This window comes from Rhinopithecus bieti, unplaced genomic scaffold (genome assembly GCF_001698545.2).
Source record: "Rhinopithecus bieti isolate Rb0 unplaced genomic scaffold, ASM169854v2 scaffold_48473, whole genome shotgun sequence".
Taxonomy (NCBI): Eukaryota; Metazoa; Chordata; class Mammalia; order Primates; family Cercopithecidae; genus Rhinopithecus; species Rhinopithecus bieti.
Genome location: NW_016819131.1, coordinates 112,127 through 131,108, shown reverse-complemented (window position 1 = coordinate 131,108; position 18,982 = coordinate 112,127). Strand labels below are relative to the sequence as shown.

Here is an 18,982-nt window from a genome sequence, read left to right as displayed (position 1 = left end):
GTCATTGCTTTTGGTGTTTTAGACATGAAGTCCTTGCCCATGCCTATGTCCTGAATGGTATTACCTAGGTTTTCTTCTAGGGTTTTTATGGTTTTAGGTCTAACATTTAAGTCTCTAATCCATCTTGAATTAATTTTCATATAAGGAGTAAGGAAAGGATCCAGTTTCAGCTTTCTACTTACGGCTAGCCAATTTTCCCAGCACCGTTTATTAAACAGGGAATCCTTTCCCCATTTCTTGTTTTTGTCAGGTTTGTCAAAGATCAGATGGCTATAGCTGTGTGGTATTATTTCTGAGGGCTCTGTTCTGTTCCACTGGTCTATATCTCTGTTTTGGTACCAGTACCACGCTGTTTTGGTTACTGTAGCCTTATAGTATACTTTGAAGTCAGGTAGCGTGATGCTTCCTGCTTTGTTATTTTGGCTTAGGATTGTCTTGGCAATGCAGGGTCTTTTTGGGTTCCACATGAACTTTAAAGCAGTTTTGTTCCAATTCTGTGAAGAAAGTCATTGGTAGCTTAATGGGGATGGCATTGAATCTACAAATTACCTTGGGCAGTATGGCCATTTTCACAATATTGATTCTTCCTATCCATGAGCATGGTATGTTCTTCCATTTGTTTGCCTCCTCTTTTATTTCACTGAGCAGTGGTTTTCCAGTTATATAAATCTTAAATGTTCCCTACCTGATAGCGTCACAGTGGATGCGACCTGGGCCATGTACATAATCATCCTGAGCTTCAGAAATAACAATGGTTTTAGTTGGGTTCTGTTGGACTGCTTATTTCCTGATGTTCCCATTAAATTTTTGACTGATCTGTCTCTGTTAGTATTACACTCAGATTTTTTGCCTCTATTAATTAATTGCCAGCAAAGGACTGTATTATTTTCAAAAACATCCTAGGATGTTCCATATGTTGTTTCAGTCTGACCCTCCACAAAAAATGAGCCTCTTGGCAGGGGTAGAGTGTTGCTATGCTTTGATAGTTGTTCTGGTCCTCCCTTGGACAGCAACTATGCACTATGAAGGTTTAGTGTGGATTAAATTTGCATCAAAGATCTCTACAATACAGGAGAAATATACACCACCCACACTGATATTTCCTTCTTTCAAATAACAGAGTGAAAGTTATCATAGTTATGTGCATTCAGTTTTATGCATATTAATGTTTTGATAATAACTTGAAAATTTAGTTTACTTCTTTTCCAAGATATTTTGCAGTTAACATTTTAAATATCTAATTATTTAATTTACATTATAATTTGCAGTTCTGAAATTTGAACAGAGCTTAAAAAGAAATATTGCATTCTCTTAATGTTCGTATTCACTATCATATCTTTTAAAAGAAATTATTCTAATCCCAAATTTATTCAATACACAAGGGTTTTTTAAACATTATTTTTAACAGAAAAAATGGTATCTTCACAATAAGAACAGTTGGATTGACAGACTGGAATGAGGTTTGTTGTATGTCTGATAAAGAATCAGGAATATCATGACAATTTCAGAAAACTGACAACTAGACCTGAGGACTAACCCTCAGAATACTAAAGATTTGATATTTGTTAAACAACTTTGATGCAAATTTTTCTTAAATTTCTACTACATAGTGTGTATATTCTGCTTAAGCATGTGCATTTTATGAAACTTAATTTAAATCATATGAATACATCTACAAAATAACTTCTGCAGAAAATATTTTATGGGAATTAATAATTGGTTTATTTTTTAGCAATCTTAAAATATATGTTCATTGTGGTATATCAAAAATGAATCCAAGCAGAAATAAATGTAATTTAATAATGTACTTTTAATACTTATAAAATTGAAAATACACCCATTTAGAAACCATTGCCCAGAGAGTATACTGTTACCCATCCACGGGAGAAATTTAATTCAGTAATTTCAAGAACTTGATTTTCTATGTTTTATTATCTACACAACAGTTGGAATGATCTTTAAAAGCAAACAAGTATGTCATATCATTCCATAGCTATAATAATTAAAACGATGTCTGACTAGTATTATAATAAAAAAGCAAACTTACATCACTCATTAAGTCCGTATATATGATCTGGGCCCTGGATTCTTCACTCTATAGTTTATTTATCTGTTTCTTGAACAAAACATATTTGAAGTAGCATAATGTCTATAAGCATGCAAATTATGAATGTGAGTTTCATTGCTTCATAGCTGCATTTCTCTAGCAACATATTTATAATCTTTAAAGATAGTAATGTTATCTACTTTATAGACTTCTTGCAAGGATTAAATCAAATAATACATTTAAAATATTTAGTGTCTGGCTCACAGTTAGTGCTGAGTAACTACAGGCTATTTTTATTATGATGGCTTTAATTTCAGAGGCTTTGCAACTCTTTACTCTTACTGGAATGCTCTCCCCATACAACAGCTTTTTATAAGGCTGTTTCTTTCTTATACTGCATAACTCAACACAAATTTAATAGTTTCAGAAAAGCCTTTCTGAAAAACATACAAAGCAGTCACTTACCCAACTCATACTATATCCTTTCATTATATTTTATCTTTTCATGGCAGTTAAATATATGCATAAATACTTAATATTTGCACGTATTGGTTTAATTACATCCAAAACAATGTAAACTCCATGAATTCAGGGACTTTGTCAATCTCATGGATTGATTTCTCTACACAAGCTAAGAGAGGATCTTATGTATAGTAGGTCTCAAAGAATAAATAAATAATTAATACCTATATATGTCAAAACAAAAGCATAAGTTCCAAACAATATCCATTGTAAAAAAGACATTTATCAAATTTATATATTGTGCTTAAAGAAAAATATAAAACATTTTGTCTCAGCATCTCTACCACAACATATTTTATCAACAGCAATAATTCAATGGTAAATTCAATGCTTAATTTTTATTTCTCTTCTGAGTCCTCTAAAGCATTTTACAGTTATCACTGCCTCCTCCTTAAAACACATCCTTGATTTGGATTCCAAAACACCGTGGTATCTTGGATTCCTTCCTACTTTGCAATTTGTTTTTTCTTGGTTAACTTGGCTGGCTCCTGTTCTACCCCCATGTCTCTCAGTGGAAAATTGACCTCTTGGTTCTTTTCTCTTCAGTCTCCTGTCACTTCCTTGATGATCTAATAAAGAGTCATGACTTTAAATGTCACTGAAAATTCCAAAACTTGTATCCTCAGCCATACTCTCTTCCCTGGAATCTAAATTTGAATGTCTGTTTCTGTGGCATCTAGTTTAGAATTTCTAATAGACATCTCCAACTTAACATGTCCCCAAATTGTTGTACACTCATCTCTCCAAACTACTCCAGCCATAGTCTCCGCCTTTCTTCACATTGATCTGGTAAGAATCCTTGATTATATCTGTGATTTTCTCCTTTCACTCAGACCCTGAGGGCAATTCACATGAAAATTCCATTCTGTCTTGTCTTCAAAACATACTAGGGCTTTTACCACATCAACCTCTAATACTCTTGTCCAAGACTCTATCAGATCTTATTTAGAAATATTGCTATACCTTTATAATTGGTCTCCTTGCTTCCACTCTTACTTTCCCTCCCAGAAATGCACAGTTTACTCTCAGTACAAGATCTAGAATGACACTGGCACTTATAATGGGTAGGAGATATCATGTCACTTCTCTTTTTTTTTTTTTTTTTTTTTTTTTTTTTGTCTCATTGAATATTAAAAACAAACAAACAAACAAAAAACACTTGGCATTTTACGTGGTTTGGGTTGTGGGTTGCAGTAGCCATGGATCAAGTTGTAAAGCCCAAAATAATAAGAACCAAGAAATTCCTTGAGAAGAGAGAACTGAAATTCAGTGAAAATATTTAAAATACCATGTTGATTAAAGAGGAGAATGCAACTGCAACAGTGACATAAGTACTTAGAAATGTGTATGCACTGAAAAATCTATGTGGATTTTTGTACAAAAGAAAATATTACAAGACCATTCTAGAATCAGATATCACTGGAATTCTTCAAAGAAGTCAGACTGTTCCTTATTCACATATGGCTCCCATAACAAGAAATGAACAAATAATCTAATAATAGATCATATGTATGACTATCTTTTGCTAGATATGATAGAATAAGGCATTGAGAAATCTGTCTCATTAATAGACATTAAGAACAGTAAATGCCCTGAGAAAACAAAATCTATGATAATATTTGCTGGTGAGGATTTTGATGTAAAAGAATACTCTATAAGTCTAAAGAGTCTTCTTACTGATTTCTTCAGCAGCCCAGGAGTATCAAATATCCTCTCAGCTGGATTAGAGTATGTTTTACACTTCACCACACAGCAAGGGAAGATTTATTTTTGAAGTTATAAGTTGCTGTTGAAGAAATCTGTTGCAGAATACCACAGATTGAATTGGAGATATGGAAACCTCAATGGATCTGGTTCTGAGGAGGACACACCTGGCATCAAATGAACTTTATAAATTATCTATGCAAATGCCAACAACTTTCAAGCCAAAGAGGAAGAAAATTATCTCCCATGTGACTTTTGGTATAATTTGTGGAAGGATTCATATGCAGAAGTAAAGCCTAAGCAAACTACAAACTGGGAAAATGAGGGGTTTGATGTGACCTGAAGAAAATAGAAGACCATGAGAAAAAAAATCAAAGAGAATTTTTAAAAATAATAAAACTTAGCCAACAAGCCAAGAACAATCAAACCATAAAAGCAAAAATTTATTGTACTCTTCCTAGACTCCATATAATATTTCTCTTTTTCTGTCTGATCTTATATTTTGCTTTTCTTACCCTTGTTCTCTCCATGCAGGACACTTTGTATTTTCTCTGCACCATAGAAAAGCCAGGCATGCTCCTAACTCACAGTGTTTGTACTTACTGGTCCCTCTGTGTGGAATACTTTTCTCTCAGATACCTTCATGGCTCCTTCCTGTACTTCCTTGGATTTTCTTCAAATGTCTCCTTTATAGTTAGGCTTTTCCTGACTACTCTCTCTAAAACTGCAATCCCAGACTCTACATGGCACAACCAATTTATGTTCTCAGGTTTATTAAAAAAAAAAAAAAGGCTATATTCATTTGGCAACTACCCATTTATTTCATTTTTTAATTTTCTGTCTTTTCTCAGTAGAGGATAATTTAAATCTTATCTTTTAATTGCTATATTCCTATATGAGGACAGAGTTAAAGTAGCTAGTCTGTGATCCACTCATTCCCTTTATTTTCCAGAGAAAGTGAGCTCCTTTTAATTGAAATTATAGATAAATAGACTAACGATATTTGCTATAAGCAAGAAATTATCTATTGAATACTTTTTCTAAGATGCTTTGACTCCAGGATTCCTTACATCAAATCAATAAAAATCCTATGAGACATGATTCTTTGAAGAATGTTATGAAAACGAAACAGGATTTGAGGTATAAATGGATATTTCTCATCATTTAAATGCTCACTACAATATGAATAATTACATAAACTTCACATAAAAAAACTGATTTATTAATCTGAGCCAGATATGTATGTCCTATGCAAGAAAAGGGTCTGGAGAATGCTAGAGATCCTCGGAGACCCTAGACAGGTCTCAGAGGTCTCTCTCTGGTTCATGAGAGTCTTTTGGTTGTCTATATTCTTGAAATTGTTAATAAAGATTGAAACTGGCTGAGCTAATGCAATGTGAATGTAATTCAACAATTCCATGTTATGTGTTACCACCAAACACTTTAAACAGTGCCTGAAATACTATGATTCATGAATATTAGGTGTATGAATAAATATATTGTCCTCACAGTGCTCTCATGAAAATATTGAGTTTTTTTTTATTTTAATATCATTAGGTAACCACTTTTGTTTAAAATGATAAATATTGTAGATGTAGACTATTTTTTAAAAAAACAAAAGAGAACAGAGCTCTTTCTTTTTGTAGAGATTTACTATTTTTTTTGTTGTTGTTGTTCCAATTTCATTTAGTTCTGCTCTGTTCCTGTCATTTGTTTTCTTCTGCTGGGTTTTAGTTTGGATTGTTCTTGTTCTCCACTTCTGTGATGTGTGACCTTAGATTGTCTATTTGTGCTCTTTCAGACTTTTTGATGTAGGCATTTAATGCTATAAACTTTCCTCTTAGCACCACTTTTACTGTATTCCAGAAATTTTGATATGTTGTGCCACTATTATTGTTCAGTTCAAAGCATTGTTAAGTGTCTATCTTGATTTCATTGTTGACCCAAAAATCAGTCAGGAGCAGGTTATTTAATTTCCATGTATTTGCATGGTTTTGATTATGTCTTTTGTAGTTGATTTCCAATTTTATTCCACTGTGGTCTGAGACAGTACTCAATTGTCTCTTTGTTGACTTTCTGTCTTGAAGACCTGTCTAGTGCTCTCAGTGGAATATTAAAGTCCCCAACTATTATTGTGTTGCTGTCTATCTCATTTCTTAATTCTAGTAGTAATTGTTTCATAAATTTGGAAGCTTCAGTGTTAGGTGCATATATATTTAGAAGTGTGATATTTTCCTGTTGAACTAGTCCTTTTATCATTATATAATGTCCCTCTTTGTCTTTCTTCAGTTGCCATTGTTTTAAAATTTGGTTTGTCTAATATAAGAATAGTTACTTTTGCTCACTTTTGGTATTCATTTGCATGGAACATCTTTTCCACTCCTTTACCTTATGTGTATGTGAGTCCTTATGCATTACGCGAGTCTCCTGAAGATAGCAGACACTTGATTGGTGAATTCTTATCCATTCTGGCATTTTGTATCTTTTAACAGGAGGATTTAGGCCATTTACATTGAATGTTAGTATTGAGATGTGAGGTGCTATTCTATTCATTGTGCTATTTGTTTCCTGAATACTTTTTTTTTTTTTCCATTATGTTATTGTTATAGATGTCTTGTGAGACTTTAAGGAGATTCTATTTTGTTGTATTTCAAAGATTTGTTTCAAGATTCAGAGCTCCTTTTAGCAGTTCTTGTAGTGCTGGCTTGGTAGTGGTGAATTCTCTCAGCATTTGTTTGTCTGTATACAAAATTCATGGTTGATAATTGTTTTCTTTAAGGAGGCTAAAAACAGAACCCAAATCCCCTCTAGCTTGTAGTGTTTTTGCTGAGAAATCTGCAGTTAATCGGATAGGTTTTCCTTTATAGGTTATCTGATGCTTTTGCCTCCCAGCTCTTGAGATTCTTTCCTTCATCTTGACTTTAGATAACCTGATGAGTATGTACCTAGGTGATGATTTTTTATGATAAGTTTCCCAAGTGTCCTTTACGCTTCTTGTATTTCGATGTCCATATCTTTAGCAAGGCTGGGAAAGTTTTCATCAATTATTCCGTCAAGTATATTTTCTAAACTTTTAGGTTTATCTTCTTCCTCTGGAACACCAATTATTCTTAGGTTTGGATGTTTAACATAGTCCCAAACTTCTTGGAGGCTTTATTCATTTTTAAAATTACTTTGTCTTTGATAGATTGGGTTAATCTGAAAACCTTCGAGTTCTGAATTTTTTTCTTCTGCTTGTTTGATTCCATTGTCAAGATTTAAAAGTGCATTTTGCATTTGTCTGTGTCCTTGATTTCCAGAAGTTGAGATTTTAAAAGAATTATGCTATATTTCACTGAATAACTTTTCTTCCATATCCTGAATCATGTTTTTTATTTATTTAAGTTGGGCTTCACCTTTCCCTGGTGCCTTCTTGATTAGCTTAATAATCTACCTGAATTCTTTTTTTGGCAATTCAGAGATTTCTTCTTGTTTTGGACCCATTGCTGGAGAGCTGGTATGATCTTTTGGGGGTGCTAAAGAACCATGTTTTGTCATATTACCAGAATTGTTTTTCTGTTTACCTCTCATTTGGGTAGACTATGTCAGAGGGAATATCTGGTATTCAAGGGCTGCTGTTCAGGTTCATTTTTCCCATGGGGTGCTCCCTTGATGTGGTGTTCTCCCACTTCCCCTAGAAATGGGGCTTCCTGAGACCTGAACTGCAGTAATTGTTTTTGTTCTTCTGGGTCTAATCCCCCAATGCAACTACAAGTACTCCACTACTGGGGAGTGTCTACAAACAGTCCTGTGATGTAATCCATCTGCAGCAGGGGAATGAAATAGACTCTCTGAGGGTCTTGGTTGTGTTGTTTTTAGTGTACTGTTTTTGTGTTGGTTGGTCTCCAGTCAGGAGGTAGCACTTTCAAGAGTGCATCAGCTGTGGTCCTATTGGGAGGATGCAAACTTGCCCTAGGGGCACCTGGTTAAGCATTTAGGATTCTCATGTGGTTGGCTGAGCCATAGAGCTCCCAAGATATTATGTCCTTTGTCTTTGGCTACCAAGGTGTGTAGAGAAAGACCACCAGGTGGGGTCAAGGACTGGTGTGTCTGAGCTCATCCATTCCTTGGGTCAGCATTGCTGTGGCTGCTGTGGGGAATGGGGATGTGGTTCCCTATCCAATGGAATGATATTCTAATGGGGATTATGGCTACCTCTGCTGAGTCATACAGTTTGTCAGGGAAGTGGGGGAAACAGCAGTCATTGGCCTCACCCCATTCCCATACAGCTGGCAGTCCTAAGGAGAGGTCTCACTCCCACTGTGCCCCCTAAACAGTACCCAGCCAATTTCCAGGCAGCTGGTGACCAGGACTGAGAACTTGCCCAAGACCACAACTCTTGCTGTTGAGAGACCAAGAGAACTCACAGTTTTTTGGTGTCTTTAGGAGCCTGAAGTGGTGATCTAGTTCCTTCAAAAGGTCTGTGGATTTACCTTCTTTTTCAACATATATTTACTAAATTAGAGCAAGAGAAGTGATATTGTGTAGCTAATATTTATTAAAGTTCTTGGGTAAATTAATCCCCTGTGATAAACATACATTAAAATTTTAAGTCAATAAAAGCATCTTCTTTTAATAAATGCTCTGCTTTGTCAATAAGTTTTTGTTTAATCTTCCTCTCAAGTATACATGTCAATAACCTTTGGAAATACTTAAATAAGTATTTCGATATTTTTGGAATGTCCATTGTCTTTCCTAGCAAGTAGACTTATATGGGAATTGAAATTTATGATGAAATATTAGAGAAAGTACACAGTTAATGCAAAATTAGGATATTGGTTATGTAAATATTTGACAATTTAGTGCTCTAATCCATAGTTAGCTGAGTTGTCTTTCAAGACCTGTACAAAAGAGTTCTATTTTTTTAATTCTTAATTATTTGAAAATTCAATTTGATAGCAAACTTTCTTAATTAGGTTTTAATGAAGAATGTGAAACATATATCTTTTTACTCACCATTTATTACTCAGTGCTTCTTTTTGCATTACTCCAGCCTTGAACTTGAACCCATATGAGTCATTGTTTTTTGAAATTTTGTCCATTCTGTTTTAAATTCATATTGAAGTTTCCTTGTCTATCACATTATTAAAATAAGTATCATTTCTTTCCAATGGCACAGTTGAAGAAATATTTTAACAGCACCATTGCTACAAATTACATATTAAGGAAAGATTTGTGTTTATTAACTTTCATGCTGAAAAAAAGCAGAGAATAGGCAAGAACAATGAATAAATTTGTCCATTGCAGCCTCTCAATTTTGTTATATCTTTTAAGACTTTTGAGGAAAGTTGTGTGACTGAATATGTCTAGCAATAGATATCTTGGACTTAACATGTATTTAAAAAATAAGAGTTTTCTAAGAAGATGACTGCACTTTAAAAATTTTAGCTTTATGCATGATACAGTGTATGCTAAGCCTTTACCATGAAAGAATATCACAATCAGCTAAGTGTTTGCCATTTCTGATGGTGTACAAGCTCCTTGAAATCCCTGTATCTCTTCCTGATATGTGTCAAACACTTAGCTGATCTCAAGGAACTAAGTGTTAGCTCCCATCAGAAGTCTACCATCTGAAGTCCAGCTACCATCAGAAGTCCAATTGTTTTTCTGTTTACCTCTCATTCGGGTAGACTATGTCAGAGGGAATATCTGGTATTCAAGGGCTGCTGTTCAGATTCTTTTTTGGAATGCGGGAAGAGTGAACGCAGAACTTAGCTATGGCATTTTACTGTAGAGTTTAGTAGGGAAATATTATTGTGGTCCCTATGCCTCAGTTTAAGTGATTTCCCTGCTTGTATACAAATCATGATACTGTTTTGGGGGTGCTTAAAAGGCTATTCTGTAGAGTTTGTTGTATGTTTTAATAGGGTTCTTAACATGAAATATTTATGAATTATAACATTTTAGTAACATTGCAACTTAGTATGAGATTTATCTTTGACTTAAGTAATGTGTTCATGGGCAAGACATTGTGAGTCTGAAAAATTGTAAGGTTCCTGTTGATAGAAAATATAACAAAATTTATGCAAAAGTTTGCATTTGCCTATTTGACGTATATAAAATTTACACCTGAACATTGTTCCTTCACCAAATAATATGTGATACAAAAAATAAATAATTTGTATTTTAAACTTTATTAAGGTGCCAGTTCTGGTTTTACAAACAGTGAGTTCTTACATCGTTATATGCAAACTATCATAACTTGGCCAGTGGGAGCTCGTTTAAGATGACTGTCATGTCATCTTGCTGGGCGCAGTGGCTCACGCCTGTAATCCCAGCACTTTGGGAGGCTGAGGCGGGTGGATCACGAGGTCAGGAGATCAAGACCATCCTGGCTAGCACGGTGAAACCCCATCTCTACTAAAAATTCAAAAAGTAGCCAGGCGTGGTGGCGGGCGCCTGTAGTCCCAGCTACTCGCGAGGCTGAAGCAGGAGAATGGTGTGAACCCAGGAGGCGGAGCTTGCAGTGAGCCAAGATCACGCCGCATCACTCCAGCCTGGGAGACAGAGCGAGACTCCATCTCAAAAAAAAAAAAAAAAAAAAAAGCCATGTGTCATATAATCACTACGTACCTTTCCTGAGCCAGCTATAGAAACAGATACGCATCAAATAAACCTGCAATTCCTCTTAGCAGAAAAGGATGTTAGTAATTATAATCTGAGCCATAGTAATTATCTGAAATTTGAAATTGTGAAGTGGCTTTGTTTTGGAGAAATTAATAGGATAGTGGTTAAGAAAATAGACTTTGAAATCAAGTATTCTTTTTGATATTTTTACAGTTACTCTCCAGCACTACTTCATAATGTACTTAGGCATATATATGTACTTAAATATAACTATATATCTAGGGATTTTCTACACATTTTGCTCATTTAATGTAATTGTTGTTATAACTAAAATGAAATTAGAATTCATATATAGATTTTTAAAGGTGAAATAAAATGTTTGATTTAATTTGGAGAACAACTATTTCTGTCAAATCTAAAAGAAAATATAATGTACATATTTTTTAAGTATACAATATAGATGTTTTTAATTTTATTTTTATCAGCATTGTGTTGCAATAACAGAAGTTTTCAATTTAATTATTTGCCTTCAGGAATTGTCAGATTTTCAAAATAGTAACATATATATCTATAGCTATAGTGAAAACAAATAATATATTTATACTAGATCTTAGCCAAAAGGCTGAGAAGTGATCCAATAATATATTTAAATTACAATGTTATGATTTGCTAAATAATGTGTTTAAAATAGAATAGTATGTCTTAAAATCATAGGCTAAAACAATCAAATTACATTAAACACTCTAAAATACAATACAGAAAAATCTTACTGTTTTAGTGTTGAGCCGTATGAAAAAGTTTCTATAATGATATACCTGAATATAGAACACAAGGTGATGGTCTGAGATGCAGGCTTATTTCTTATAAATTTTCCTCTAGATAACTAAGAATTAGGTCTAGCCAACCTGAACACAGTGCCTATTGCCTGAGAAGTGGTCCTAATTTAACTTTGAAGACAAAGACATCTAGATTTAAAACATATTTCAAAATAAATGAGGAAACTATGTAAATAATCTTTCTGAAATTATACTTTTTTGCTCTTTGATTTTTCTGAGCCAAATTATAGATTGAGTTTATTTATACGAATATCTACAAAAACATACACATCTAGGCACATTAATGTTATTGTGCCTATGTGTGTAACTTATATTTAACTGTCAGTTTTATATAATCATTTTCTCAGAAGTATTTCTGAGAAATATTTCTGAAAAAGTATTTCTCAGGTAAGTGTAGACAATTAATTACCTCTGTACTACTAATCATTCTAAAGATTAGAAGGTTACAAAGGAATTTCAGAAAATATGTACAACTTAACCTCAAAGTACTTGTAATGTTGCTAATATTGTTTATCTCAGAAAATACTACATCTCAAAAATTAAACCAAGTTTAAAAGTTTAATTAGAACAATATCTTTGGTCCACATGGTCTCAAAATCATCTGAATTTTATGAGCCATTTATGAAAGACAGTAGTATTTTTAAATATGAGTTCCAGAGCCATCTTTATATTTACATAGCCTCAAATTTTAGCTTAATTCAAATGATCTGATTTACAATAGTAAAGATAAGAAATATAGAATTAAATATTCCATTCAATTCAACTTTTATGCAAAATCCAAATAATGTCTTGAAAAGATATTTTATGCCTTTAAAGAATTTTCCCTCTAGGAATGCGTAGTCACCTCAGAGATAAAACGACATTAAATTATCTTTAAGCTAATAGGATAAAACAAACTTAGACTAAATACCACAACATAATTTACTTTGCCAAATAATTTATTTATAAATGCATGTAAAGTAAATTTTGCTCAAAGTTTAACGTTTAAAATTTGTTAGTCTTCAGCTATAACTCTGATTTCTATTCAATATTTTTGAATTAAGTGCAACCAATTTCTGTTTCTTAACTAACTTTAAAATACACCTTTTGCCAAAAGACAAACACAAGTACCTCCTGTTTTTCTTTGTGAGTTTGTGTGCATGTGCATGTGTGTGTTGGTTGTGTTTGTTTGTTGAATTTGGTATAGTTGATTACTGACTGCTGATCTGCTTTAAATTAGAATATTTTTATTCTTTAATTCTGGATAAATTTGGCTTTATCTCATGGATTCTGAGGCTGTTTGAAAAAATAGTATTTCATTTGCATTTCTGCTTTTAAGAATTTAAAAAATATTAAACTGGAAAATTTTAATTTTAGATACGTTCTAAATTAATACTAAGACTGAAGTCATTCTTATTCAACTATATTTACATTAATTTAATTAGAAGAGGAATTTGTTTTCAGTATTTCTTAGCACATTGTAATTAATTAATTTAAAACAGGTTTTGAAAATACTAAGAGGTCAGATATGCAATCCAATTTATCAGTAACCTCCCAAAGTGTATTTTTTAGATGACTTGCATATCAAGATAGATTTAACAACATAGAACCTTACTGCATCTATAAATAGTACAAAATTAAATAATACAGAAGTTTATTTTTCTCTTAAAAATAAAAAAATAAAAAAGAACCAGGGCCGGGCACAGTGGCTCACGGCTGTAATCCCAGCAGTTTGGGAGGCCGAGGCAGGTGGATCTTGAGGTCAGGAGACCGAGACCTTCCTGGCTAATATGGTGAAACCTCATCTCTACTAAAAAAAAAAAAAAAAAAATACAAAAAAGATTAGCTGGGCGTGGTGGCGGGCACCTGTAGTCCCAGCTACTCCTCAGGAGGCTGAGACAGGAGAATGGCATGAACCCAGGAGGCAGAGCTTGCAGTGACCAGAGATGGAGCCACTGCACTCCAGCCTGGGCGACACAGCAAGACTCCCTCTCAAAACAAAACAAAAAAAGAACCAGGAGTTTTGTCACCTCAGTCTAGCATAATGACTCCACAAAGTCATCAAGGTAGCAGGTGCCTTCTAGATCATTGCACTGTCACTCCAAGGTTTTGTTCTTAGTCTTTGTGCTGGTTAATATTGAGTGTCAACTTGATTGGATTGAAGGATGCAAAGTGTTGCCCCTGGGTATGTCTGTGAGGGCGCTGCCAAAGGAAATGAACATTTGAGTCAGTGAACTGGGAGAGGTAGACCTACCCTGAATCTGGGTGGGCACCATCTAATCAGCTGCCAGCGTGACTGGAATAAACAGGCAGAAGAAAGTGGAATGACGAGACTTGCTGAGTCTTCTGGCCTTTATCTTTCTCCCTTGCTGGATGCTTCCTGCTCGTGAACAACAGACTCCAAGTTCTGTAGCTTTTGTGTACTTGGACCTACACCAGTGATTTGTCAGGGGCTCTCAGGCCTTCCGCCACAAACTGAAGGCTTGCACTGTCAGCTTCCCTACTTTCTGAGGTTTTGGAACTCGGACTGGCTTCCTTGCTCCTCAGCTTGCAGATGGCCTATTGTGGGAATTCACCTTGTGATCGTGTGAGTCAATTCTCCTAATAAACTCCCCTTCATATATACATATATCCTATTAGTTCTGTCCCTTTAGAGAAACCTGACTCATACAGTCTTCTTTCTCCATATTGCTACTATTGCCCTGGTCATTGTAAATGTGTCCTAAAAAGCCAATTGAAATAGGAAAAGGAAGTGGTAGCTTCCATAGTTAAGAGTCTACACTGAGAATATCATGATTAACCTAAGTTGCCAATGTTCAGCTCTTGCGTAGGTCGTCTTCTCTACTCTAAGAGAGGCTGAAAAAGTCAATCCCGTGCATGGTTGCCATTATTGAGATCTCTTTCAGCTAAAAACAGAGATACTGTGATTAAAGTAGATAAACACACATTCATACTATTAACTGGTCATCACTGCCTCCTTCTGTGCAATGATGCCTCAAGGAATTAAGGAGGAAAATTAGAATTCACTTCCTTCAGATAGTTTTTGACAAAAGCTGCCATAGTGAAATATTCCTCAGGTGTGTTTAAGAGGAATGAAAGTATTACTTCCTGCCTTTTACATTAGCTCCTGAACGTTCCTTTAACATAAGTTTAATAATTGGTTTCCAGCTATATGGAAATATTTGACACAGGCCATTATGCTTTTCCAGTAAAATATTTTCAATAATGACTCAAAAAATGTTAACATTCAGACCTCAGTTATCTGCTTGGCTTGATTTTATAATTAGAAATTTTGATTTTGCTTACAAATATATAAAAAATAAAGATATATAATTATTTTATCATTATATTACAAAAGAAAATAGTACAATGAATGGCCACAAAAAGGTAGACAGCATGGTGTCCACTTCCTGTTGGGGAACAAAACATGAAGATGGCAAATATATATTTGGTTATGCTGAGTTCGAGGTGTTGCTAATACATTTATTTGGAAATATCCTCTAGACCTAGAATGAATATTTGAAGTAGAAAATTGAGGCTCAAAATAAGTGAGATTTTTGAAAAGCAGATAACTGCCCTCAATGATTCTAAATCTCTTGATTTCCACAAATTATGTCTTGAGATACTAAAAATATTTGTAGGTGAATCTAAAATCCTTTTGAGAAATAGAAAACAAGTTAACACACTGGAAGTACCATAAGTTAACATGAAGTAAATGAAGTTGTGACTCCAAGAAAATGTGGAAAACATTCTACAAAACAACCTATCCCAAGGAAGTTTATCAAGCACACCGAACAGATTTTGCGTCATTTAAAAAAAAAAAAAAGTGATTAGCAATGGATACTGTAATAATAAAGAGCCATAAGAATGACTTTTTTTAATATGACTGCAAGAGATTTGAAACGCTGGCATATGTGACATTTAAGATATTTGATGAAGCAAACCAAGAAAGAAACATACTGGCTCTATGACACAACTGTTAGGTAAAATAGCAGTTGACTAAACTACCTTTGAAAAAGTATTTCTTAATAGTCACTAAACAGGTGTGGGCCGAATGGAAGTAACATACCTCTATGTGGGTTCATTTGCTCTTCCTTGGGTTGTAATTTTCAGTTTTTCTGTGACAAATTCCTGTTCATTCTTTGGAAGAAATCAAGCATCAGCTCCTCTATGAGGGATTATCTAACCCTCTACCTAGAGGACCACCTTTAACATATATATGGCACCACACATATGTCTCTTTTGCAGTACTTGCCCAATTTGCTTGGGATGTTCATTTATTTTGGCCACACACATACTTATAGTCCCATGGATCTAAAAATATAGAGGACAAGAATTTTGTCTATTTTAATCAGTAGCTTGAAAAAGTACTTTGGTGCTATGCTAATGAAAAAGTATAGTGAGAAAAAAATAGATATATTTTAGATAAAATTTTAAACATTTTGAAAAGTATTGAATATACCAGGATAAAAGGAAGCATTAAGAGTTTAAAGCCACATGGGATTGGTCACAAAATGCCGAACAACTGAACGGGAAATATGTTCTTATTAGCAAGTAATGATTGTGAAAAATAGAGGTATTTTAATCAATTTTAGTTTAAATAAGGACTGACTATGTGGAGGATATTACAATTCTATCAGTATTTCAGAAACATAAGAATGCTGTTTAGAATAAATAATTCAGAAAACACAGTACTTTTATCTGGTCAGATCACATCTCACTTTAGAGCATTTTGTTTGATTTTGTTATTACATTTATTTAGTGTAACAATCAAAAGCTATAAGGATGTAAACAACGAAAATATTTTCTTGAATCACAGTCTTCTATCTTCTTGGTTTCCATCCTTCTCAAACTCTTTCTTGAGTTTCCTTATGTCTGATAAGAAAACACAATTATGAATTATCCCCTTCCCCCATTTTACATAAAAGCACATATATAGGCAATATTTACATTTTGCTTGTTTTCCATTAAAATATATTTTAAAATATTCCCAATTTCAAACATGAAGTCTTTTTTATTATTTTTACTGCTGCAGACTTTTCCATTGGATAGATTAATTGAATTTTATTCAATCCTCCATTGATAAACACTTTTGTTGTTCCCAATTGTTTGAAATTATAAGTGATACTTCAGTGAAAATATGTCAAATGTTTTGTTTCACATAAAGTTGCATAATCATGTGGGATATTCTTATATGTAGAGTTAATGTCTCATAGAGTATGGGAGATCATTTATAATTTTAATATAACCATCAAATTGACCTCTTAGTATCTCATACTTTAAGTATAATTCTGCTGCAATGCACATATATTTGTATATTTTTCTATTAGATTACTAATTTTTTTATCATTCACTAGAATCTTCTAGCTTTTTAGCAAGAGTAATCTCTTTTATGACATAAGTTGCCAAGATTTTTTTGTTCCTTGCTATTTATCTTTTGACTTTAGAGTATTTTTGGGTCAGTCAAAAAAATTGAACTAATTTTTTGTTGATGTGGTCTATTTTTTCAATCTTTTTATTTCTACTTTGAGATTGTGTCATAGTTTTAAAACAAAAGTTTCTCTAATTAAGAAAAAACTTTCTTGTCTTTCTCTAGCATTTTTGTCTCATGATTTATAGTTAGAATTTTGATCTATTTGGAGTTAATATTGTATAGTTTGAATTATGTATCCAACACTTTTTTCCAGGTCATTAGCTTTTTATTCCAGCAATATTTAGTCTATTTATCCCTCTATCATCATTGCTTTCAAATATCTCTTCTAATAGAGGCAATTAGGACTCACTAGATAGTCCAAATGATTCCTTATATATTCTTGCTTGCTTTGCAATTTGGCTGGGACCATATGTGTTTTTGTGTCTGAAGAGCAGTAACCAATTGTGTAGTGGGTTTCTCTTTTGAATAGGAGGTCATCAAAAGCTGATGTGCCACACTCATCCAATTTTTCTCCCTTCATGTCAACTCAACTGTCACATGTTGCAGAAGTTTTAATTCCACAGTGGCAGAGCCATTATCAACCTAGGTACCTGAGTAAACATGCGTAACAAAACCTCACCAGTCCATACTAGCCATGTAATATGAACAAGAGATACACCACTGAAATTTGGAGGTTAAAAACAGCAATATATCCTCTCCTAGCTAGAACACTAAGCCATATTTGTCTTCTACTAAAAGCACATGTCCATTTAAACGTAATTCTTAATTTTCATTTCCATTAGTTGTGTGTGTGTGTGTGTGTGTGTGTGTGTGTGTGTGTGTGGAGATACAGACCAAGATTGACAAGGAGGTGCCTTCCTGTCCTCCTTTTTTTATAGCTTAACAGAAACATATCTCACAGGCCTAGATAGTTTAAAGTAGGAATACGTCAATGACACAGAATTCTAGAGTCTCATTTTTTTTTTTTTCTACAAAGATGACTTTACCAATTTGGGAATTAGATTTTTGAAACATTTTAGTATTTACTAATTTCCTTTTACATACAAAGAGGTTTTGCAAAAGAATTACTTGGCCACATTGATGGCACTAGCACTCAAAAGACATATATTATCTTTAGTTAAAATGCTGCATTTGGAGTTTAAGATCATCACCATTAATATAAATCTCAAGTATCTTAGATATCCATATTTATATTGAATTGCTCTAAATAGAGCTACATCTATAATTATTATTAAGGCTATAATCTTACATATTTATAAACACATTGATTTAATCAATGTTCGACAGTTTTACATTCATGCCAAAAATTGATTAGCAATTTAAAACAATGTGGATGTCTTTAAATGTATTGCTGAAATAGTTTTTATTTTGTTATGGGAGACATTGAAAATTGGATAAAAGTTAGGTCAATCTATATAGAATAGAAATAAAATATTAAAAAAGACTGCCCAGTATTTCTTAGAGTTTACAGATTCTACTGAATTTACAAGAGAGACTATCTGCCTCACTTTTTTTCCTATAATGTGGAAATAATAACAGATAATCATTGTAAAGATTTTGAGAACTCTATGTCATAACAAAGCGTGCTAGAATTAACATTACAGCTACTTCAAAAATTATGACTAAATAAAAAAAATTAACTAAATCCTTTGGAAGAATCAATGGGATATAAATGCCAATAATTATTAATAACAATATTAACATTAAAAAATGTTGACAGTTTTCACAGACTAATACTTATTTTAAAGATATTCTTCAACTTAGTATGATAATTTTTTTAAGTTTTTAGTTGTAATAAATGTTCATTATTTTAAAAAAGAACATACTTGGAAGGTTTGAAAGGTGTAAAAATAT

The 18,982-nt window shown here is 33.4% G+C and overlaps 1 pseudogene; it reads left to right on the top strand.

The window, feature by feature from the left end:
* The first annotated feature begins 3,768 nt into the window (after positions 1–3,768).
* On the top strand, positions 3,769–4,611 carry LOC108519475 (ribosome production factor 2 homolog pseudogene; annotated as a pseudogene).
* Positions 4,612–18,982: the final 14,371 nt, after the last annotated feature.